At 43.9% G+C, this 23,391-nt stretch overlaps 1 protein-coding gene and 1 pseudogene across 1 annotated transcript in view; both read right to left on the bottom strand.

Moving 5' to 3' along the window:
• The window catches only part of Pacrg (parkin coregulated), a 446,844-nt gene that overhangs the window by 256,975 nt on the left and 166,478 nt on the right, over window positions 1-23,391 (bottom strand). The gene's annotated exons all lie outside the window — the stretch shown is intronic.
• Window positions 4,035-4,651, bottom strand: LOC142842604 (large ribosomal subunit protein eL15-like; annotated as a pseudogene).

Below are 23,391 nucleotides of genomic sequence, written 5' to 3'. Positions count from 1 at the left end.
GGCAACTTCTGAAAGAGGTGATCGTGGCCTGTGACTAGGTGGAGGATCCCAGCCTGAGGGAAGCTGAATACTCCGGAAGACTGGGTCTGCCTTCAAGTTTCCTCCACAGACTACTGCCCCTCTCTTGGTTCTGCTTTGTTATGGGCTTCTGCTTCTATCTCACTAATCCTACCCCCCTCCCTGCGCCCCTGCCTCACCCAGCTTCTTGCACTACGATGCTTGCACCAAGTACTGGAATTATGTAAATACAGAGGCGGGGAAGAGAGTGGCGTGAGCAGGTGTACTGATTTCTGCATCCCTGCTCCCTGGAGCCAGCGGCATCATTCTTTGACCGTTTAGAGATCAACTATTGCTCATTCCTCTCCTCGTGGAGACCCATTTTCTTCTCATTCAGTTTCATTGGATTTTTAAACAAATCCTAAAGTCGGTTCCTGGGCAATGAACATCCTTGTATTCGAGAGTCTTCGGCTACCATCTGTGGAAGACCCAGCTCTCCAGGGGTGCTGAGGTCTCTTCCAGCCCCAGAATGCACTGCACTCTTGGCCATGAAGTACCTTGCTAGGAAGTGGCAGAAATTGGGACTGTCAGATTTTGCTAGCTACTCTGGCTCTAGCTGCTCTGAGGCCAAGGACCCGGGTGTGCTCCAGAAACCTGGCTCCTGCACTCTCCCTCAGCATGCACCTGCTGCGATTGTGATTAAGTTGTGCATTTCCCCCTAAAGCAGCATCTCCCTAAGTACAGAGCTAGCACCATTGATGCCATCGTTGGTTTCTATCGGGAGCAAAAGTGTTCACCATAAAACTGCACAGTGATAAGAAGCCATGACCACGCCAATGGCCTTTCCCTGCCATTACTTGTCAGCCCGGTGCCCTCACTTTTACAGCTAAAGAAAGAGATGATACATTCCAGGTCACACACGTTGAGAGCACGCCAGAACCAAATCTGAGTAGAGGTTGACTTTCCTTCAAAGAATCAAAACATCAAGGCACAAGAAAGTCCCTACATCCTCTTGCTTGAGACAGAGGCTCTGTCCCCAGGACCCTTCTGGATCCTGTGGTATGGGGGAGACTAGGAAGTCCTGCTCACCAGAGGCCTGAGGATAGTCTCCATCCTAGAGGGTCTCCTCTACACAAGCCTCAGCATCTCGCACTAACAGGAAGAGCTGGACCCGAGGACTCCCAGGTGGGAGCCTGGCTAGGGAAGTCTATTCCAGTGACAGACTACCCCAGACATGATCTCATTGGTGGGTAGAACATGGTCCAGGCCTGAGAAGACAGAAAGCTCACCTAGTCAGTGTAGGTGTGACTCATGTTGTCTCAGATATTAACCCAGGATCTTGACTGTCACACAAATCTAAAGAAACTCGGGCTTGGGACTCATTCTTCTGAGGTCCATCTAAAGGAATACAGCCAGAGGACAACACAAGCACACCTAGCTTCAGGTTCCTAGTGTAATCTGAGTTGTAAATATTTACCTGTTGTAGGCAATAGTGTTTATAATTATGTCTTACGATAAATGCTCCCGAGTAAGACGTTAGGCTCCCTCCCACCTCTGTATGCAGCTTCTAAATGAAAGATTTCATACTAAAGATGGCAAAATACCAGGGACGGGTCATGAATCACCAGGATTAATAATATTCCACTATGAAAATTTGAAAGGCTAAGGTTAAAGTAAAACTTACAAGAAAATTAGTCATATCTGGTGGATTAAACTTTGCATTGGAAACCCAGACTTCATAAGGTAAACATAGTTTGTATAATTAAAATGATAACCCTCTCTACAAATGAAATTTTTAGTGTTTGTCACTAAAATGTTATGGAACTATATAGAAGGCCTAGCCAATTTTATTCTGAATGATTTCCATCGTGTTTAATCCAATTTACCTGGGTTGTCAGAATAAAGAGGTAGTGGAGAGTGAACACAACCTTACACTGAGCATCTAGCATGAGCGACAGCATACATGTGTCTAATACAGTTTGCAGGGACGCTACTGACGTGTCTAAGCTCTGATGCCAGAAATGGGAGGGGAGGGTCATGGATGGTGGGATGATGAAGATACAAGGATCAGGGGCAGAAAGGACATGCTTCATTCACACAGACCTCTGGAGAGGCAGCAGACGCTGGCAGGCACTAGGCACACAGCACACATGAACCTTCCATACATGGGCACAGACAAACATGCAGACCAGCATGCAGGCTCCACACAGGACTATAGAAAGACACACATAGGCAGGCTGACCCAGGCTAAGGTAGAGACACGGGCCTCTGACCTGAAGCCCATAATTATATGGAACCACACAAAAGTAATGTTCTGCCAGAAATACTGAAATAGCAGATTATATCACCAGTTACTTCTGGGTTCTAAGACATTCAGAGGCAGCCATTTTGTGATGACATAGGCCCCTGGATGGCCAGCATTGGACATTTTGGTTCACGATGGACACCCATAAGAGCACTAACATGTTGTTTAAACATGAACTGGCCCTTAGGACCCCTAAAATCACAGGTCCGCACAACCTGGCCCTAAGGCCCTAACCACAGGCCCACATAGCCTTAAAGAACAGGGCTTGGTAAAGCACTCACTGGTGGGATGAGGGCACGCTAGAGAGACTGTGTAGCATCACGTGTTCAGTGAGCTCAGGGCTGTGGTTCACATCTGAGCCTGAACCTACCTGTTCTCAGGAGAGGCAAATAAACCTGACCGCCTGCTGCTGATAAAAGGCCCTTCCAGCAACCCTTCAAGTTCCTCTTATTTATATTTATGTCTAGATGCCTCCAGGATAGTATTTGCTGGTGTCCCAATTATATCAGTATTTCAAACCCAAGTGGTTTGGGACTTATTGTACTATTAATTTAAAATGGCTTCCCCCCATTCCTGCCAATAAGGACAGGTGTCTAGGAGAGAGTCAGACAGGTGCTTACTACCTGGGTGCAGGAGAAAAGACTGGTGTGTCCTGGTACTGGCCATACCTAATGGAAGGCCTGGAGGGGCAGCTGGTGATTCCTATGCTGGAGAAAACTGGCCTAGGAGCTATACTGGTAGGTTCTTTATGTGGGTCCTCATGAACAAATCCAATCAAAATGACATTAGTATCACACACGTATACTTATATACATAAGTATCTGTTTCAATGCAACCATGGGCAAAGGAAACCTTAATTAGCCCGGGTCCTGCAGCAGAGGTAAAAAAGGAATGACTTCCAGATTTAAACCTAACAAAAGAAGCTTACACCAGCAATGAGAGAGAGAAGGAGAGAGAGGAGATACTTTAGTGGCCGAGGTTGTAGCTGGGTGGCACAGAGCTCCACCCTCACCTGATCCTTGAGGCCAGGGTAGGATCGCTGTGTGATTTCCATCCCAAGTGTCTAAGTAGGAGAGGAATAATTGTCGCTGGTTTCACTCTAAAAGGACTAATGTAACTAAATAAACCATATTTGGCTTTCTTGCTGCTTCATTAGCATATGTCAGACACATCCTGACAATCCAATTATACTGAGCAAAACATATCTCAGGGCAAACAAATCCTCAGCAATTTTTTTGCTTTATGTAGATTTGCTCTCTATTTGTTGAAATTAAAATTGAACATGGCATATTTTCTGAAAAACGTAAGAAATGGATTCCTGTATGTGAATGTCAAGTTTCATCTTTTTCAAATCAGGGTTTAAAATCATGTTCGTTCTATCGAGCATCCCCAAATTACAAAGGCCTACAACTCTAATTGACTTTTGCTGAAGATGAATGATTTGTTAGAATGCTGCTGTTTACTGTAGAGAATCTCCACACAGACCAGTCCCTGAGAGACCACACATCTCCCTCTGGAGCTGAAAGACCACCCCAGGACTTTGCTACCACCTCCAGGAAGATGAGCCTCAAATACACATCCTGACCCTCGGCACACACACAAGCTCTCCGTTTCTTGTTAACCTCTAGTTACACGATTAATGTGTGTCCTTATCTGAAAACAAGTTTTTTGACAGTCCTAAATTGTTCATTGCGTATGAATTTTACAAATATTACACAATTTACAAACATGTGTTAGCAGTAACGGTGGAGCTGCAGAGTGTTGAGCCTTCTGCAGGCTGCACGGCGAGAGCCACCAATAGTGTGGTGGAACTTGTGGCCCTTTCCAAGGCCACAGCTCTTGCGGCCTGCAGATGTCAGCCCACACATCTCTCTGTGCTCAGGGACTGGTTTGGTGATCCATTGGGTGTCAGGATTTCTTCTGATAGCCTTATGGAATGGATCAATGAGGATAACCTCAAAAAATCTGTATGTGGAATCTTTGCCAAGCCAGTAAGAATTCAGGGCTCTCAGAGCCCCACAGTGGCGTCCAGCTCTCTCCTGGACTGAAAAGGCTTCAGGCAAACTTTAGCTGGTTAACACCATGATGGGCAGGCTTGTTGGAGGTTGCACCTTTAGGAACTTGGCTTTTGCAGCCACTGCAGTGAACATGGACTCGAATTCTGTACAGGACATAACCTTGCTTGGCCTTGTATCCCAGTCACATGCTTCGTCAGGCCAGGTGGGGCAGGGAGCCCTGTGCAGCATGAACAGCTGGTGGTACTGGCAGCAGCAGAACCCTCAGGAGAAAGCATATCATGTCCAACTGCTTCTTCCCCCACAGCTCCTGGATGTATCTGTAAGCACCCATCTTGGCTCACCTGATGGCTGCCGCCAGAGGAAAGGAAGAAGCCTTTCTCCCGCCGTCGGAAAACAATTCTAAAGAAGGAATAGGATGACCTGCAGCGCCACTACCAAGAGTTGAGACATTTGTGCTAACACGTGAGTATGTGATTAGTATGGTCTCCTTTACATGTTTTCCAAGGCCCAAAGTGATGTGGGAGTCTTCTGTTTTGTGTTGATTTCATTGGTTAAATAAAGAAACTACCTTGGCCCTTTAATAGGACAGAAAATTAGGTAGGCAGAGTAGACAAAACTGAATGCTGGGAGAAAGAAGCAGATTCAGGCAGTCGCTATGATTCTCCCACTCCAGACAGACGCAGGTTAAGATCTTTTCTGGTAAGCCAGCTCATGGTGTTACACAGATTATTAGAAATGGGTTAGATCAATGTGTAAAAGCTAGCCAATAAGAGGCTGGAACTAATGGGCCAGGGAGTGTTTAAAAGAATACAGTTTCCGTGTAATTATTTCGGGTATAAAGCTAGCTGTGCGGGCGGCCAGGTGCCAGGACCGCAGCCCACCGCTCGTATTACAACAGAGTGGCGCCCAAAAAGGGGAAATGATGGGGGAGAGTCTTCTGTTTTGTGTTAATTTCATTGGTTAAATAAAGAGACTGCCTTGGCCCTGATAGGACAGAAAATTAGGTAGGTGGAGTAGACAGACAGAATGCTGGGAGAAAGAAGCCGAGTCAGGCAGTCACCATGATTCTCCCACCCAACACAGCAGCAAGTTAAGGTCTCTGGTAAGCCACCTCGTGGGTTATACAGATTATTAGAAATGGGTTATATCAATATGTAAGAGCTAACCAATAAGAGGCTGGAACTAACGGGCCAGGCAGTGTTTAAAAGAATACAGTTTCCATGTAATTATTTCTGGTAAAGCTAGCTGGTGTCTGGGAGCTGGGTGGCAGAAAGCGGCCTGCGGCTCCTTCCTTACAACAGAATGGCGCCGGACGCAGTTCCGCCACTCCTAACACAACACCGAAGTCTTACTGTGTACAGAATTTGAGCATGCTATTTAAAAAACCTGACATATGCACCTTCTTTGGTTGACGTGTTATTTTAATGATTATGTAATATTCAGTTGAACAGATTTATCATAATTTAATCATTTTCCTAAATGGAAGTGTGGGTTGTTTGTGTGTGTGTGTGTGTGTGTGTGTGTGTGTGTGTGTGTGTGTGTGTGTGTGTGTTTTATCTTGGTTATAGAAAGTACAGAATAATTTGTATGGAGGTCTATTTTACATTAAATACACAATGCATTTTCTATGTGTAGTTTGAACAAATTAGCAAACAATTTTGATCACTTCCAACATAGGTCTAAGTAGGGCTTTTATTATATTTTTGTCAGTCCTCACAACTAGGGTCTCTGTGTGTGTATCTCTGTGTATATGTGTATGTCTCTCTGTATATGTGAGTATCTCTGTGTATGTCTATGCATATGAGTGTGGTGTCTGTGTATTGTGTTTGTATATGTGTGTCTGTCATTCTCTCTCTCTGTCTCTCTTTCTGTCTCTCTCTCTGTCTCTCTCTTTCTCTGTGTTTGTGTGTGTGTAGGCTCGAGTCAATGTAAGACGTCTTCCTCTGTCACTCTCCCCATTACTATTTTGAGACAGGATTGTTCAATACTGGAGCTCACCATTTTGACTGGATTGCCTACACAATAAACTCCAGGGATCTGCCTGTTTCTGCTCCCCCAGTTTGGGTTCCAGGCATGGATCCTGGGGATCTGGTCTTAGGTCCTCTTGATTGTGTATCCCAAACTTTACCCACTAACTTATCTCCCTAGTCCATGAATATTATTTTTAGCAGAATTATTGACATGTTGACATTGCACGCACGCACACACACACACATACACACACACACACACACACACACACAGGATGTTTCACAATCGGTTTAAGATGCCCACTCTCTCATGTAGTAGTTACTTTTTTGTTTATGTGACTTATGTGTTTGCTTAGTCAATCACAGTTTTAAACAGGTATGGTTATGTCAGCAACATTAACTACAATCAACATAAAGCACGGGTTTCAAGAAAGCCCTGCTGAGAAAATCTCACTGGGCTTGCCGTTCAAAGGCCTGCCCCTGTAGGTCCATCTGTGTCTCCTTCTGTCCCAGTGGCCAGCTTCATCCAAAATCTTCCTCACCCTTCAGCAGGACCTCAAAGGCTTGTGCTCTTGGCTGTATCTATGTGGGATGGATCGTCACTTTTAATCAGTTATATTGCAGCTCCAACCATAGTCTATTTCCTGTCCAACCTCACACCAGCATCTTCCTGTATTTTAAACAACTGCTTCCTATTCTAGCTTACATTGGATACATTTAATGAGACTTTCTTTATCTATTTTATGTACTATCAATATCTGGACTAGATATTACTAATATCTGTATCAGGGAAATTTCAATGCCTTGCACATAATTGATACAAATGCAGTAAAGTCAGCTCCAAAGGCATTAATTATCCTGTGAAGGAGCTTCTTATCTATGTGCAGAGCAGCTCTACCCTCACTTGGCTGCTTCTGAAATAAATATTAGTAGATTTGTGTACACGGAGATTCTAAACAAACAAGCAAACAAATAAATGTGCAAACAGGTTATTATTCGAATTTTCAAATTTTTCCATGTTTAGAATTTACTCCTGAAGCCAACTTATTTAATCCTGATAAACAACATGGAAGCACCTAGCAGAAACTGTTTTATTATTGCTTACATAAGGCAAAACAAAAAGAGAAAATGAAACAAAAAAAACAACAAAAACCAAACTAGACCTCCATAGTTCTTGCTGAAAAGTTAAAGGAATAAAATGTTTTTCCTGTTTATTTCTGAGATTACATAAAATAATAGAGAATTGATTGGATGGTGTGAGCATGACTTGTTGGTGAGGGAAAGCAACAAGAAATACAGGGGAGAGTTAAAATTATGCCAACAATTATATTGAAAATGTACGTGTGATGTGCACCTCTCTATCCCCCTCCCTCTGTGTTTCAAGTGATTTTGATTGACGTCATTGCTCAAAGTCCCATCCTTCTTTTCACAGTTTAAATTTATTGGATGGAAGAATCTCATACTTTGATCTTTCTAAATATAGTGTTGTACATTTTCTTATTAATTTGTGGTAATTTTTATCTTTATTATCTGAGTAATACTTGTCAATTTTAGACATTAAAAGCCAAAGTCCTGGGTGAGGGGAATGGAAAATTAACAGAATTTATTTTATTTAAGTAAACCTCTTGTTTCTACTCAATAGAATGCTGGCATGGGGCATTAAAGCAGCGGTAATATATACTTAGCACGCTTTATCCTGTTAGGAGAAAAAAAAAAACAAGTGATACCTCAAACTAAAGCTAAAAAATTCACGTAAAATATAAAATTGCATTAAAAATTCAAATGTCAGTCAGGCATGGTGGGACATGGCTTTAATCCCAGCATTTGGGAGGAAGAAGAAGGCAGTCAACATAGTGAGTTCCAGGACATCCTGGGATATAGACAGAACCTGTCTCAACAAACAAACAAAAATAAAAAATTCAATGTCTACATCAACATAATTCTGTTTTCTTAGCACCACCGAAATGAGAGTATATGGCTCACAACACAAGAAAGTCCCTCCTGCTCCTTCACCGAGCAGACTTCCCTCATTAGATCCCTACATTAGGACACACCTTGACAGCTAGGTGCAAAGTTGTGGCTATTTCTGTAGATTTAGACACATGTGCAAAAGAAAAAAGGTTGCATTGGGGGGAGGAGCTGGAAAAGAACACCTTGTTCAGCTGCCACTGGAATCAGCCCCAAATCAGCTCAGTTTGGCATTCACTAGGGCCTGGGGCTTCAAGACCTGCACCAGGTACTGGGGTAGGTTTAAAATGACCAGGATGCCAGCTGTGAGCTGTGCCTTTGGAATCCCTAACAGTCTAGGAGATGAGATAAGACACCCACACAATTCATCATAATGGTGAGCAGAAGTAGAGAGAGGCGGTAAGAATGTGACAGAGAGGTTGATGGCTGATGGATGATGGCGAGGTTTGTTAAACAAGGTGGTGTAGGACGTGGGTCTAGCAGGGCAGCTGAAATTTCTGTTATATGTATATAAGTGTGTATGTGTATACATGTGTATTATGTTTGCATGTGTGTGTGATATGTATGGATTTATGTGGATATATGTATACTATGTATGTGTGTATATGTGTGTTGTGTATATGCATGTGTTATTGGTCTGTGTGTTTGCTATGTGTATGTACTTGCTATGAGTATGTATATATGTATGTATGTGTTTAGGTGTTTGTTACATGCATGTGTGTATTATATTTGTACTATATGTACATTGTGTGTGTGTGTGTATGTGTGTTGTATGCATTGAACAGTGATAGGCTCAGCATTTATGTTATTTAAAGTTTGGGGCCATTTAAACCATTATGTCATAAAGATTACTGTACATGTATTATATCGTGGTATTTTCATATTTTCCGGATTAAAAATAAATTGGAACTTGGGTATGGTGGCTCATGTCTGCAATACCATCACTTGGGAGATGGAGGGAGAAGGAGGGATGGTTCAAGGCCAGCCTTGGCTAAATAGAAAGTTTCAGGCTAAACTAGGTCACATGAGACTCTGTCTCAAAACCACAAACAAGTAGGGTTGGGTGTGAAATCATAAACAGTTACATGGTCTTAATAAGCATGGTCATGCAGCGGCAGTTTCAGTGATTCCTGTGTCCTCCTGCGATACCAACAGTGCTGCTTTTCCATATCCTAAACAGTTAAGGGGCCTGCGGTCTGGGGCGATAGCTCAGCACTTAAAATGCTGTCCTAAAGACACACCACACACACACACACACACACACACACACACAAGCTCATGCAGACAACAGGAGAGGGAAGCACAGAGTAGCAGGGCAAGAACGCTCAGGAACATCTAGTGGCACGCGTTCGCTCATCTAGTCACTGCCTCTCAGCAGAGACCCGAGGGTAGCCGTCTCTTAAGAAGTGGACTGCTTGCATTTTGGTGACAATCCCAGACTTAGCAGGCATGGGTCAGCCCAGTCACTGCTGGACTGTAGTCCCACTGGGTTTTTTAAAACTAGCAGGTTTACTGTCAGATGGGTATCTTGAAAGTTTTTCCACTTTATCTTTTGTTTAGAAGGCATTACACAACAATCAATGTGTTAAGAAGAAATATTATTAGGTTTTAATTTGTACTTTACTGAGGTCATACAGATTTCTTGCTAACTTTCACTAAGAGTTGAACAGTTTTATTCTTTCTGTTTTATCTTCCCAGGTTTAATGTTAGTATACAAAAGGGTTCTACAATATCCCAGAATGGAGTATAACAAAGGTTTATTTACTGGGGATAAACTCACAGAAACAGGAGTGATCCGCAGGCCTCTGCATGCATTGGGAAGTGGAACCTAATCCAGCAGCCAAGACCTGTAGTAATAGGTGGTGGGCTGTGTCCTGCCACTCGGCTAACTTTACCCGAAATAATTACATGGAAACTGTATTCTTTTAAACACCGCTTGGCCCATTATATCTAGCCTTTTCTCGGCTAACTCTCGCACCTGGACTAGCCCATTTCTAATAATGTGTGTAGCCCACGAGGTGGCTTACCAGAGAAGATCTTAACCTGCGTCTGTCTGGAGTGGGAGAATCATGGCGACTCACTGACTCAGCTTTCTTTCTCGCAGCATTCTGTTCTGTCTACTCCGCCTACCTAATTTTCTGTCCTATTAGGGCCAAGCAGTTTTTTTTATACTTAACCAATGAAACAACAGGTAGAAAGATGGCCCTCCTCCATCAAAGACCCAGGCACGCTTTGCATCTGCATCTATAGTACATGAGCCCATGCCCAAAGTGGGCTGGTATCTTAAAGGATATTGGCTGACGGCGTTCTTATAGCAGTTTAAAAATCATTATTTTTATTATATATATGTGAATATTTTGCCTGCATGTATGTCTGTGTACCACATGCATACCTGGTGTCCAATGAGGTCAGAAGAAGGCATGGGATCCCTTATAGCATTGCGAGCTGTCACGTGGGTGTTGTGAACCAAACCCAGTCTTCTACAACAGCAGTCAGTGCTCTTAACTGCTTAGCCATCTTTCTATCCCTACCTTTCTATTTTTAATTTCATCTTGTTACTTAAAAAAAAAACATTAAAAGCTGGGTGGCGGTGGATACGCCTTTAATCCCAGTGCTCTGGAGACAGTGGCAGCGGATCTCTGTGAGTTTGAGACCAATCTGGTCTACAAGAGCTAGTTCTAGGACAGCTCAGACTGTTACACAGAGAAACTCTGTCTCGAAAAATAAATACATTAAAATAAACTGCAATAAAATAAACTTCATTTTATGAATTTATTTTGCATATTTATCTACCTTTGATATACCTGGCAGTGTGGCACATGCCTTTAATCCCAGCACTCAGAAGGCAGAGGCAGGCAGATCTCTGTGAATTCGAGGCTAGCCTGTCTACAAGAGCTAGTTCCAGGTCAGGAACCAAAGCTATAGAGAAACCCTGTCTCAAAAAAAAAAAAAAAAAAAAAGAAAAGAAAAGAAAAAAGAAAAGAAAAGAAAAAAATCCTGTGATTCTTCTAATAGAACTCACTTAATTTTCTTGATCTAGTTGTTTAGTTGTTTTTCTACAAGTAAAGTTATGTAATAGTTTTCTTCTTCTTTTTTGAATACATGTCAGACATAGTATTTTCTTATTATTTTAGATTATCTAAAATCATGATAGATAATAGAAATGAAGCCAGATGTACCTGTCTCATTCCAAATGTTGTGGCGATGGTTTTGTTAGACCCTACTACTGCTGACTGTCAACATTCAAACCCTGGACTGACCACTGTCTGTGTTGTTGTGGGTCCTGGTCAGTTTTCCAAGCTCCTTCCTTTTGTCCATCCAAGGCTACACTATGTCTGTCTTTATGGAAACTGGAGTCTCCCACGCCTTCTGGCACCCTTCCAGGTCAGTCTGTTCTGGGAACTCTTTCCAAAGTTATTTTGTTAAAATTCACAATAGTTTTTATCTCCCATTTGAAGCTGCTAAAAGCTCCATCTTAGTTAGTTAGGGTCACTATTGTTGTGAAGAGACATCATGATCACGGCAACTCTTAAAAAGGAAAACATTTAAATGGGGTGGCTTGCTTATAGTTTTAAAGGTTAGGTCCATCATAATGGTGGGGAACATGGTGCATGCAGGCAGACATGGTGCTGGTTCCATCTTGATCAGAAACCAACAGGAAGTGGAATCTACGTCACACTGAGGGAAGCTTAAGTAAGAGACTGCCCCAAAGTGACACAGTCCTCCAAGAAGCCACACCTACTTAGCAAGGCTAACACCTCCTAAAAGTGCCATTCCCTCTGGGGCCATTTTCTTTCAAACTGTCACAAGCTTCTTTACTGTAGGAGGAGGGCCACTTCTTTGTCTTGGTTGTTTAGAACCAAAATAATTAAAGAGAAACCATATTTATTAAAACACTGTTTGGCCCATTAGCTCTAGCTTTCTTTCTTTCCTTCTTTCTTTCTTTTTTTGGCTAACTCTTATATTAATTTAACCCATTTTTATATATCTGAGTATTGCCATGTGGCAGTGGCTTACCGTGTAAAATTTTTAGCGTCTGTTTTTGATGGCTCCATGGCGTCTCTTTGACTTCACCCCCCCTCTTTTTTTAGCATTTAGTTCTGTCTTCCCCCACCTAAGTTTTGCCTTATCAACAGGCCAAGGCAGTTTTTTCATATATTAACATACATACAGAAAGACCCCCACATCATTGGCCTTCATCCTACACCTCACCCTTCAGAATAAAATGTACATCCCTCACAGGCCACACCAGCAGCCTTCCATATCCTGTATCCCATGTCCTAATACTCTTGGCTCTTGCTCTGACATCCACATCACTCTACGATGCTACCTCTTGGATTCAGGATTTCTCAAACACATGCTTTGTTCTGTGTATGTTTGTGGCATGTTCTGCTTGGCTTCCTACTCAGCACATGCTTATGGATTTCTAGTCACACTTAAAACCTCTACTCAGAAACCCAGACCCATGTGCCTCCTGCTGATACGCTGCCATTGTCTTACAGGGAGAGTGCCCAGGGAGGAAGCTTGGGTCTTCACTCTGCACAGCATGGATTCGGGGCTATGGAAGCATCAGTGGGGACATCTGGAAGGAGGAGAAAGGTGGAAGAGAGGGAAGGGAAGAATAATAGGGGTGGGGGAGGAGGGGAGGAAAAGGCCCTACTAAGTATTTTACATTAAGAGAATTGCTTCCTAGTCCTGAAATAAAGCCAATTAGGTTGGAAAATGTTAAGGTCATGAAGAGTAAACTAAACCAAGTTGACTTTTAATGTTAAAAATTTTAAATTTGTAGAGTCAAATTTCATGACCAAAATAAAATCATGTCAGCAAAATTATCTTCAGTGAAGAGTGGTAAAGAAAAACATGAAAAATGAGCACCATGACTTCTGCTTTGTAAACATTTTTAACTATGACCCGAAACACAAAGCACAGCTTTCCTATGCCGGCGGAGCCGGGCAAACAGCAGATGATCTGTTTCTTACTGAGTACTCTTGTACTAAGGTACCATCTTGCATGTTAAGATGAGTGTTAAACTTAGCAACTATAATGCATACTCTTAATTTTCTTTCTCTTGGCATATTTATGTTTACAATCTTATATTTTAAGGGTACCGAGATAATTAAGTCTAGATCATGGCAACAATTTACAGGGAGATGGCTGGGCCCTCCTGCAGCTTGAACATCATCTTCAGTCTCTCCACTAAGGGGAGCTGAGCATCCTGAATCATGGTAGAATGGAGTAGATGAGAAATACGGAGAGTATCACAAACCTAACTCTGAGTTCTGCAGGATGCTCTTGACATCCTGCTACATCTTACATTTCCTCAGGTTTCCAGGAAAACTCAGAAAGCTGATCGGGAGTCCCAGAGAGCCTATTTCAATAAGATTCTGTCGTAGCCAGCTGTGGTCAAAGGACATTGACACCGAGCTTCACTGTGGGCGGGAGAGCAACCCGGGACTTGGTTCTGAAGCTAGAGTGTCAAGTTCAAGAACCGCTTGTTCCTAACCAGGTGACTAATCTCTCTGTGAGTTTCTTTGATCATCAGTAAAATGGAGGAGACTCTATCTCAGTCTGAGAAGACCGGTCGCAATCAAACATTACGAAGCGTATCATTAATGAAGTAGGGTTCATGCCAACAGGAAACAGTGAATAGGCAAGAAAACGCTAGGTCATAGTGAATGTTTTATTCTGTAAGCTTCTCTAGTTAGTGTGTATTTCAAATGTGTTGGATGGATAGACACCATGTTCTAGAAGAAAATGAGCCACATGATGAACCATTTACAGCAATGTAGGTGAGATTGCAATCTCCCTCCAAAAAACTTGTAAGAAAAGAATCTGCCTGCAACGACAGTAACGTGAACTCCCAACACACAGATTTGTGCGATGGATCTGCCTCTTAGAGCAGAGACATGCTGGGGCAGCGGCACTTCACACAATTTACTCTGATGTCACCTTTTGAAGTTTTGTGGGCAAAAAGTTCCCTTTTAGAATTTCAAAAATGAAAATGGCTTAGACTGGTTACTCTGCTGCAGGACTTACACTTGTCAGGTGGGCATACGGTGGCAGAGGTCCTAAGTCTGCCAGAAGAAACATGGGGCCTCCGTGTTCAGCCTGAGCTCCTCAGCACGCAGGCTGTGTTCCGCTTCAAGCTCGTGTGAAACAGTAGGGACCTTTTCCTTTATTTTATCTCTAGGATGACATAATCTTTTCTCTGATGCTCCCTGCTAACACTTCAAACAAAAAGAATACAAGATGCTTGCTTAGGAGAAAAGTTAAAAAGTAACCATAAGGAGTGTTTAAATTACAGGGCCTATTTGTAAGCTTTAGTGTTTGCTCCTTTACCTTCCTCCCCACTGTAAGCTATAATCTCTCATGAGCAAATACTCACAAGTGGTACACTTCACCACTTCTGTCGAGTTAGTGGGACTCCATAGTTCCTTCTCCCACACTTCAAAAGAGCTCTCTTTGTAGCTACGTGCACTAGTGCACACACATGCACACATGCTTACAGCCATTCTTAAAACTGTCCCCTGAGTGGAACCTCAGCTGAGTCTCTGAGAGTGTATTTTACTGGCTGCCTTTTGAAATAACGATGATTCTGTTATAAATGTGCAAATGACCCAAAAAGTGGGGATAAAGTTGCAATACCTAATTTGTTGTGAAGGGGAGGAAAATTCTGGTGGAAGAGAATCTCACAAAGGAGGACTAACAACTGTGATGATAAAAATGACATAATATTTCAAACAAAAGAACTGTCTGGCTTGCTACAAAGTGAGTGTGGATCACCAGGTTCGCTCTTAGCAGTCGTAATGAGGTAGGTGGTGGCCAGGCGTTCCAGGTGAAGAAGAATGCCATGGGATGGGCTCTTCCTCCAGGAGGACCATGCGTGGTTTCTCACAGACACACGGTGCTCACTTGCCAACCACACCCTCTGCCTCTTGGGTTAGCAGTGAGGACATAATAGGTAATGTAATCCCCCTTTATAAACATATGGACCAAGGCCGGAATGTGGCAGTGGCTGGTACCCCCGATGGCTACTGATGACATCATAGTGAGGACTAGATTTGGACATACTAGTTTCTGAGCAGTAGTATTTCATTTGTATTTTAATAAATAAAGCTTGCCTGAAGATCAGAGAGTAAAACAGCCACATTGGTCAGCCTTCCAGATCAGACCAGGCAGTGGTGATGCACACCTTTAATCTTAGTAGCCACACTAGTCTGCCATAGAAACCGGTGCACGCCTTTCATCCCAGCCCTAGAGTGAAATATAAAACCGGAAGAGACAACTTTCACAGTCTCATTCTAAGATTCCTGGAGGCAGGATTGCCATTGTGGACTGAGGTAGAGGTAAGAGCCAGTGGTTGGCTGCTTTGTTTTCTGACCTTCAGGCTGAAGCCCAATCCCAACATCTATCTCTGGGTTTTATAACCTGTGCTGCATTGGCTTTGTTTTGTTTTTAATACTCTAGGTCTGCCTGGTTTGGTGGCACTCACCTTTAGTCCCTGCACTGAGGAGGCAGACACAGGCAGATCTCTGTGGGTTTGAGGCCTTATAGAGCAAGTTCCAGGACAGTCAGGGCTAGGCAATGAAACTGTCTCAAACAGCAACAAATAAAAAATGTCCTAGGATGAAGGGTGAGGGGACCCTTCAAGGCTCTCTCTTGCTGCAGAGGGTAAAACAGAAGAGAGACTAATTCTGAAAACATTGTAATCTATTATCAGATACTTGCAATATTGGCAGCAATAACAAGTATTCACCTTTTAAAACACACCACAGCTAACACGGCTTTCTAAGTCCCAGTATTAGATCCAGCTGGGGCAGGTGTGGAACAGATGACCTTCAGCCCTCTGCGCTGCCATCACCTCGACTCCACCAAGGGTATCATCTGAGACAGTTGATTTTGGCCAGTGCATCATGGGATTTCCTGTCTTTCAACCTGGGAGATCCAGTTTCTTTAATTCTACGGTACGATATGCATGAGGAAGTAAAGGCAAGGACAACTTGGACTGTCATGTCCAGCTTTAAGCAGGCATAGGGGAGACCCTACAATTGCTAATGTCCTACAGTGCATGGCATGGAGACATCTGGTTCTGGTATTAGCAGTGAGCCCAGCTTCCTCCGGTCACAGTGCAATTATGAAGGATTCGCTCACACCAAACAGTCATAGAACAAAGTACTCCCCTCATGAACGACCTGTGTAGCAGACTTCAGTAGACCCTGAATTGATCATTAAGTCCAATTTGGAAGCTTAGTGGTCAGGGTAGGTGTGGCCTTGCTGGAGGACGTGTGACAGAGGAGGCGGGCACAGTGGCTCTCTCTCCTTGCTGCCTCTACATTCAGATGTTGAGCTCTCAGCTATGTTTCCTGAACTATGTCTGCCTGCATGCTACCATGCTGCCTGCCATGATGATAATGGACTAAACCTCTGAAATGGTAAGCAAGATGCAATTAAATGCTTTTTCTTCTAAGAGTTGCTGTGGTCATGGTGTCTCTTCACCACAATAGAGCCCTGACTAAGACACTATCTTCGGACAAATCACTGCAGAGGTGAAATGATCTCAGTTGTAGCTCGATTTAACCTCTTCTTAGAGAAGGGGAAACTTGGGTCTTGAAGATTTGAGACTTGTCAACGTCTCTAAATCTGTGACAGGCAGAGGGAAGGCTGGGTGTAGAGTTTCAGATTGCCAACTAGGCCTTTTGGCCTCTGCCATCCTGACCTGTTCTCACACAAGGGTCTATGGTCTTGTGACTACATTTAGTCACAGAGAAACAGATATCTCAAGAACCTAATGTTCTGGAAGTATCTCTTGAAAAAAGTGGGAGCCCTGTTATGACAGAACAAAAGGGGGTGGCGAGGGAGGCAAAGAGAACATCAAGACTGTGGCTGTCTCCAAGCTGTAGAACATTTGAGAATGGGAAGCCTTCCTCCTCACCTCAGAGATGTCTGAGTAGAGCAGAAAACAGCAGCAGAAGCACCACACCTCCTGTACCTACAGATGTCCACACCTCCTCTACATACCTACAGATGTCCACACCTCCTCTACGTACCTACAGATGTCCACACCTCCTGTACCTACAGATGTCCACACCTCCTGTACCTACAGATGTCCACACCTCCTGTACCTACAGATGTCCACACCTCCTGTACCTACAGATGTCCACACCTCCTGTACCTACAGATGTCCACACCTCCCGTACCTACAGATGTCCACACCTCCTCTACCTACAGATGTCCACACCTCCAACCTACAGATGTCCACACCTCCTGTACCTACAGATGTCCACACCTCCTGTACCTACAGATGTCCACACCTCCTGTACCTACAGATGTCCACACCTCCTCTACGTACCTACAGATGTCCACACCTCCTGTACCTACAGATGTCCACACCTCCTGTACCTACAGATGTCCACACCTCCTCTACGTACCTACAGATGTCCACACCTCCTGTACCTACAGATGTCCACACCTCCTGTACCTACAGATGTCCACACCTCCTGTACCTACAGATGTCCACACCTCCCGTACCTACAGATGTCCACACCTCCTCTACCTACAGATGTCCACACCTCCAACCTACAGATGTCCACACCTCCTGTACCTACAGATGTCCACACCTCCTGTACCTACAGATGTCCACACCTCCTCTACGTACCTACAGATGTCCACACCTCCTGTACCTACAGATGTCCACACCTCCTGTACCTACAGATGTCCACACCTCCTGTACCTACAGATGTCCACACCTCCCGTACCTACAGATGTCCACACCTCCCGTACCTACAGATGTCCACACCTCCAACCTACAGATGTCCACACCTCCTGTACCTACAGATGTCCACACCTCCTGTACCTACAGATGTCCACACCTCCTGTACCTACAGATGTCCACACCTCCTCTACGTACCTACAGATGTCCACACCTCCTGTACCTACAGATGTCCACACCTCCTGTACCTACAGATGTCCACACCTCCTCTACCTACAGATGTCCACACCTCCTCTACCTACAGATGTCCACAGGGCAAAGACTGAGTGACTCTTGCTTTGGCTAACCTTAAAGTCCCTGCCCAGTGAGGTTTATTTTGGAGACAGAGGCTTTTCCTCTTGACTTACACTTTGTGGTGAAATGCTTGATCTATTTATGGGCGCCTCAGAAACCTGGAGCGTGAATGTAAGGGAGGATGCATGGCTGCTGTGAATCTACCATCCCGAGACAGGTGACTGCAAAGAAATTGGAGGCTGCAATACTTGGGGCTTCTATTTTATGTTGTGTGTAAATTCTTTGTGCTCAGACACTGGCTTCCTCCCAGGGAATTGGAGAGCTCTGCAAAGGCTCGCCATAACACCGATGTGCTTAGAGAGCCCGTCTGATCTGCGCTGGCTCTGCTTCCACAGTGAGCGACTCGATGGGCTACACAGATTGACAATGTGGTCCACAACCCATATTTTATAAACGGCAGAACTGTAGTGCAGATAGGAAAAATAGCACCAGGCTCCGTGAAACACAGAAGCCCAAGCGGAGCTCAGCCCGACATTCCTTCCCTCCGGCTCCTCACACTCCCACCTCACCTCTCTGAAACTGTCATCAAGCAGTAGGGTTTGCCTAGGATGATCTCCCACAGTGAAAAGAGCTGGGTCTTCATAACCTGAACCAGTGTTAAAGAAGCTGTCGATACAGAGGTGATTCCCAGAACAGTCACGAGACAGGATCAAAGCTCAGTTTCGAGAAGCAAATACAATACGACGTCCACATCTTTACCCCAAACTTGCTCTGAAGCATGGGAGGGTAAAACCAGAATGCATTTGTAAGGCCCACAGCCCTTGAAACAATCGCTGAGTTACAGCCCAAGCACAACCCTTGCTGATTACTTCAGCCAAGAATATATGGCTGGGGTGACGGGGACAATGCCAGTATTAAATTTTGTTTTATGTTGTAATTTTTACCTGTTTGGGATCTGAACTGTGATGAGAACTGTTTCCTTCCTTTGATTTACAGTGCTGAGAACAGAGATTAATGGCAGGCAACTTTAATTTAGCTCTCTCAACAACTTTCAAGAGATAAAGGGCCCTGAAAAGATGCTACGGCTGCTCCAGCCATTGCTTCGGAAGTTGTACTGAGCAGACAACTGTAGAGCAGCCTTTTTCCCGTGCTGGTATCTGTTTGGCTGGTTCTCTTCCCACGAATATGTGGGCAGGGGTGAAGGTGAGCAGGGGTGGTGAGCGTTGTGAGACCCTCCTGTGCCAGCCCACCAGACAGCAGCTGGCGGCACTACAGCTGGGATGAGGATGGGCGGTGAACGTGTGGGAATGCAGGCAGTCTGCTGAGGAAAAACCCTCCTATAGAACCTCAGGGGAAGCCACAGGCAGCTCTGATGGGCCAGCATGCTCCCTAAGTCCTGTACCAAACCACTCTTTCTTTTATGCACATGGGGAACTCCCCAGGCACGATGCATTTAGTACCACCTTTGGGGTATGTGACATCTGCTCAGCACAGGGACATGTCCCAACAACAGGGAATATCATGGCGGGAAGAGGTGCTGGTTGTTATGTGCTCTCACTTCTTTCTCAGGTGGGGAAACTGAGGCCACTTTACTCACTAAGTCACATAGAGGAACTACGGCCAGTATGGTGGCATCAACCTCTCTAAATAGGCTGGGTGCATGAACCTTAGTGTATCAAACTGCAGACATGTTCCATATGGCCACTTCATTCATTCATTCATTCATTCATTCATTCATTCAGTCATTCAGTCATTCAGTCAGTCAGTCAGTCAGTCAGTCATGCCATACTCCAAGTGTGAGTCTCCTGGGCACAGTGAGCTAGGGCTTAGCAGCACAGACCTGCTTCCTGCGCTCCCTCACACCTGTTCAGAGATTGGCCAGAGGCAGGGAAGCCATCTGTGCTAAGCTCACTTCTGTGTAAGAACTCAAACAGGGCAGGATCCTGGAGGCAGGAGCTGATGCAGACAACATGGAGGGTGCTGCCTACTGGCTTGCTCCCTGTGACTTGTATTGCCTGCTTTCTTAATCCAGGACCAGCAGCCCAGTTCACCGAGGACTCCACCACCAATCGCTAACTAATGGAGTGTCTTACAGACCTGTCTACAGCCTTATCTTGGGGAGGTATTGTCTCAGTTGAGGCTCCCTCCTCTGAAATCACCCTAGCCTGTGTCAGGTTGGCATGAAATCAGCATAGAGGCCTTCCTAGAGAAATGTGTGGCAACCATGAAGACCAGCGTTCTGACTGGTGGTGTTGGACGTCAAGGAAGGAAGGACACGAAGAATGCGTGCAGTGCCTCATCAACAATATTTTTATGTAACAGTTTCACTTTGAAGTTTTTGAAATTAAGTATGTATCAGTATATTTACCACTCAAGTAAATGGTTCATGTAACCTAATGTAAATAGACATGCATTAACATCAAAATAATAATCATAAAGTTGGTAACATAATAACTAATAAAATTAATAAGTTAAGAAAAATAAAATTAGGGAAATAATAGATGATCTAGACTTGGGCTCTTTCTTTATTTCTTAAAGTTTTGTTTAAATGTGACGAAAACTTCTAGCTTTCTTTTATCTGATTACCATGCACCCACACGATAATCATATGATTGAAAGCTGGGTAGCAATTTTTCTACCTGCGTGGTGCCTTCATTATGAGGGTCCTGTCACACGGAAACGTCAGAGACTTGACGTGTCCAGGAAGGCAGGATGTTGACTCAGAGATGCGAATCATTGACTGAGCTGGGTTTGGTTTGACAGCAGAGCAATGCTTTCAGAGAGGAAGCACTACGTGTGCTCCTACTTTGAGATTTCTGGAAGGATCGCACAGTCTAAGAGCAGATACCTCATTAATCCTTCACGTGTTCCATTGAGGATGGCAGCCAGGGTTTCACTGTGTTTTGACAGCATTCTTGCCGAGGGAGTTTATAGAACTAACTCATTATGACCTCATTATATAAAGCAGCCGATTGTATAGATGCATATATTTAGTTTGGGGCACTTCTTGCTACTTCATGAAGGTGAAGCACACATTTAAATAACCTGGAAGAGTGACAGAACCCCAATTTATTTGTATACATCACAGTGGAGAAACGAGTCAGAGGAATGTGGGAACAGACAGACACATAAGCCAGCGAGATGGGCTCATCCACCTAATTATGACAGTCGGGATCTTATGTGACAGAGAAAAGGGTGGGTAACTGGTAACTTATTATGTAAATAACCCACAGCTTAATGTTAGCTGAAGAAAGGTGTTCTATAATGCTTCTAAATAACTTCTTTTTGAAGATAAAAAATATAGGAAAATTTTTATATGAACACAGCAATTTAGTTTACAAACATGCATTTGTATTTTATTATTATTTTAATTTGGGTAATTTTATTTGATAGACTCACTGAAGAACATACATTAATGTTATTCAACAAAGTGGCATTTCAACATGTAAAAAAGAGAGCCCACCTCCAAAGGCGACACCCGGCTGTCTTTTCTTCCACTCCTCACCCATTTTAAGACAGGTACAATTACCTGAATGCTGTGTCCCCTTGGTATCCCTATGTTCAAGTTCTAACCATCTAAGGTTATGATTTAGGAGGTGATTAGGTCACAGGGACTAAGTGCCATAGTCAGGAAAGCTTAGAGAGCTGGCCGCCTTGGACCAGGAGGTCATCAGTATACACCTAGTCTGCTGGCATCTCTTTCTTGCATTTGCTAGCTTCAGGGAGAAATAAATTTGTAATGTCTATACATACAAAGACCATAGTTTTAATAGTAACCCAGTATGCTAAGACAAAAGACACTCCTGACCTCTGACCTGAAGACTTACACCTTTTCTGGTATCTCTGCCACCAGTCTTCACACGACCTAAGAAAAGAGTTTCCAAATGCAGTATGTCATACCATGCCAGGCCACTGATGTGACCCTTTCTGTCCCGTCTACTCTTATCACTGCACCCCGAGTGGGCACACTTGCGCACAGTGGCTCAGTGAGTTCTGTGACTCGCTGCTCTTTGCAGAGGCGGCGACAGATAAATCCCTACAGTTCAGAGTAATCAGGAAACTCAGATGCGCTCACAGCACTTGGAAATGTCCCTGTAGCCCTCTTGTCCAGCTGCCATTCTCTCCGCTCCAGCTCCTGCTGCTCCGACTTCTAAATCCTGAATTCTGACTCTGAGGCACCCTAGACACATCGTGCTTAGTTTTAGCTCAATTTTGTATTTCATAAACTATTTTCCCTTAGCTTATTCTTGGTATACATGACCGTGTTATTTTCCTGTCTTCTGAGAGTAATAACCTTCTAAAGCATGCAGGTCTAGTTTAAAATTCTATGTGAAGTGGGATGAAAACTTCCAGACTCTGGGAAAGTCCCAGTTTGATCACTAAGTTTCCTCTCTAACCTTCACAGGTCAAAGGATGCTCCTAGGAAGACCACTCAGGACTCAAGTCTGCCTTTTCATACTGAATCAGCTCCTGAAGTCATGGCTAACAACAAAAAGCTTGTATGGTTTTATTAACTTAATGTTTCTGTGATTATGACTTTTCATAAAAATAACTGAGAAATGAGTCACAGTCTTCCTTAGCCTGAAATTTCACCGAGAATGTTTTGAATGTTTTCTAGCTACGAAAGGGAGGCTTTAATGAGATTAAGCATTTTGCCAAAAGTGATTTAGTTTGTAAATGGCAGAGCTGGGACTCAAAGTCCAGTTTGACTGTGTCGTGCTGGCTCTCAGCCCCTCAGCACACTGTCTGCTGCTGTTCTTGCCGCTCTCCATCGGTACCGCCACAACAGTCCATGCCTGCTGCGTTTGCTCCTTTCCAGATCAATTCATTAAATAAATATTCATCGAGGTCCACTCCTTCTGGCAAGGCCTCTCACTAGTCCGCATGGGTCGACAATGACGTGCAAGGCAAGAGCCTTCTCCTCAAGGGACCCACTAAACTGAAACAGTGCATAACTGTGGCTGTTTATGTAGCTACGGCCTATGATATAACTGACACATTACAAGTGCCGGAGATATAGTAGAAAAATAAAACTGATGAAAACATGCGGCCCTGAATGCTTCTCTCTAATACTGAACACTCTCCTACGACTGGGGAGTTTCCAGACGAGAAAGATGATCACATATGCCT

This window comes from Microtus pennsylvanicus, chromosome 1, assembly GCF_037038515.1.
Source record: "Microtus pennsylvanicus isolate mMicPen1 chromosome 1, mMicPen1.hap1, whole genome shotgun sequence".
Taxonomy (NCBI): domain Eukaryota; kingdom Metazoa; phylum Chordata; class Mammalia; order Rodentia; family Cricetidae; genus Microtus; species Microtus pennsylvanicus.
The sequence above is the reverse complement of the archived record's forward strand: the minus strand, read 5'-3'. Positions and strand labels throughout refer to the sequence as shown.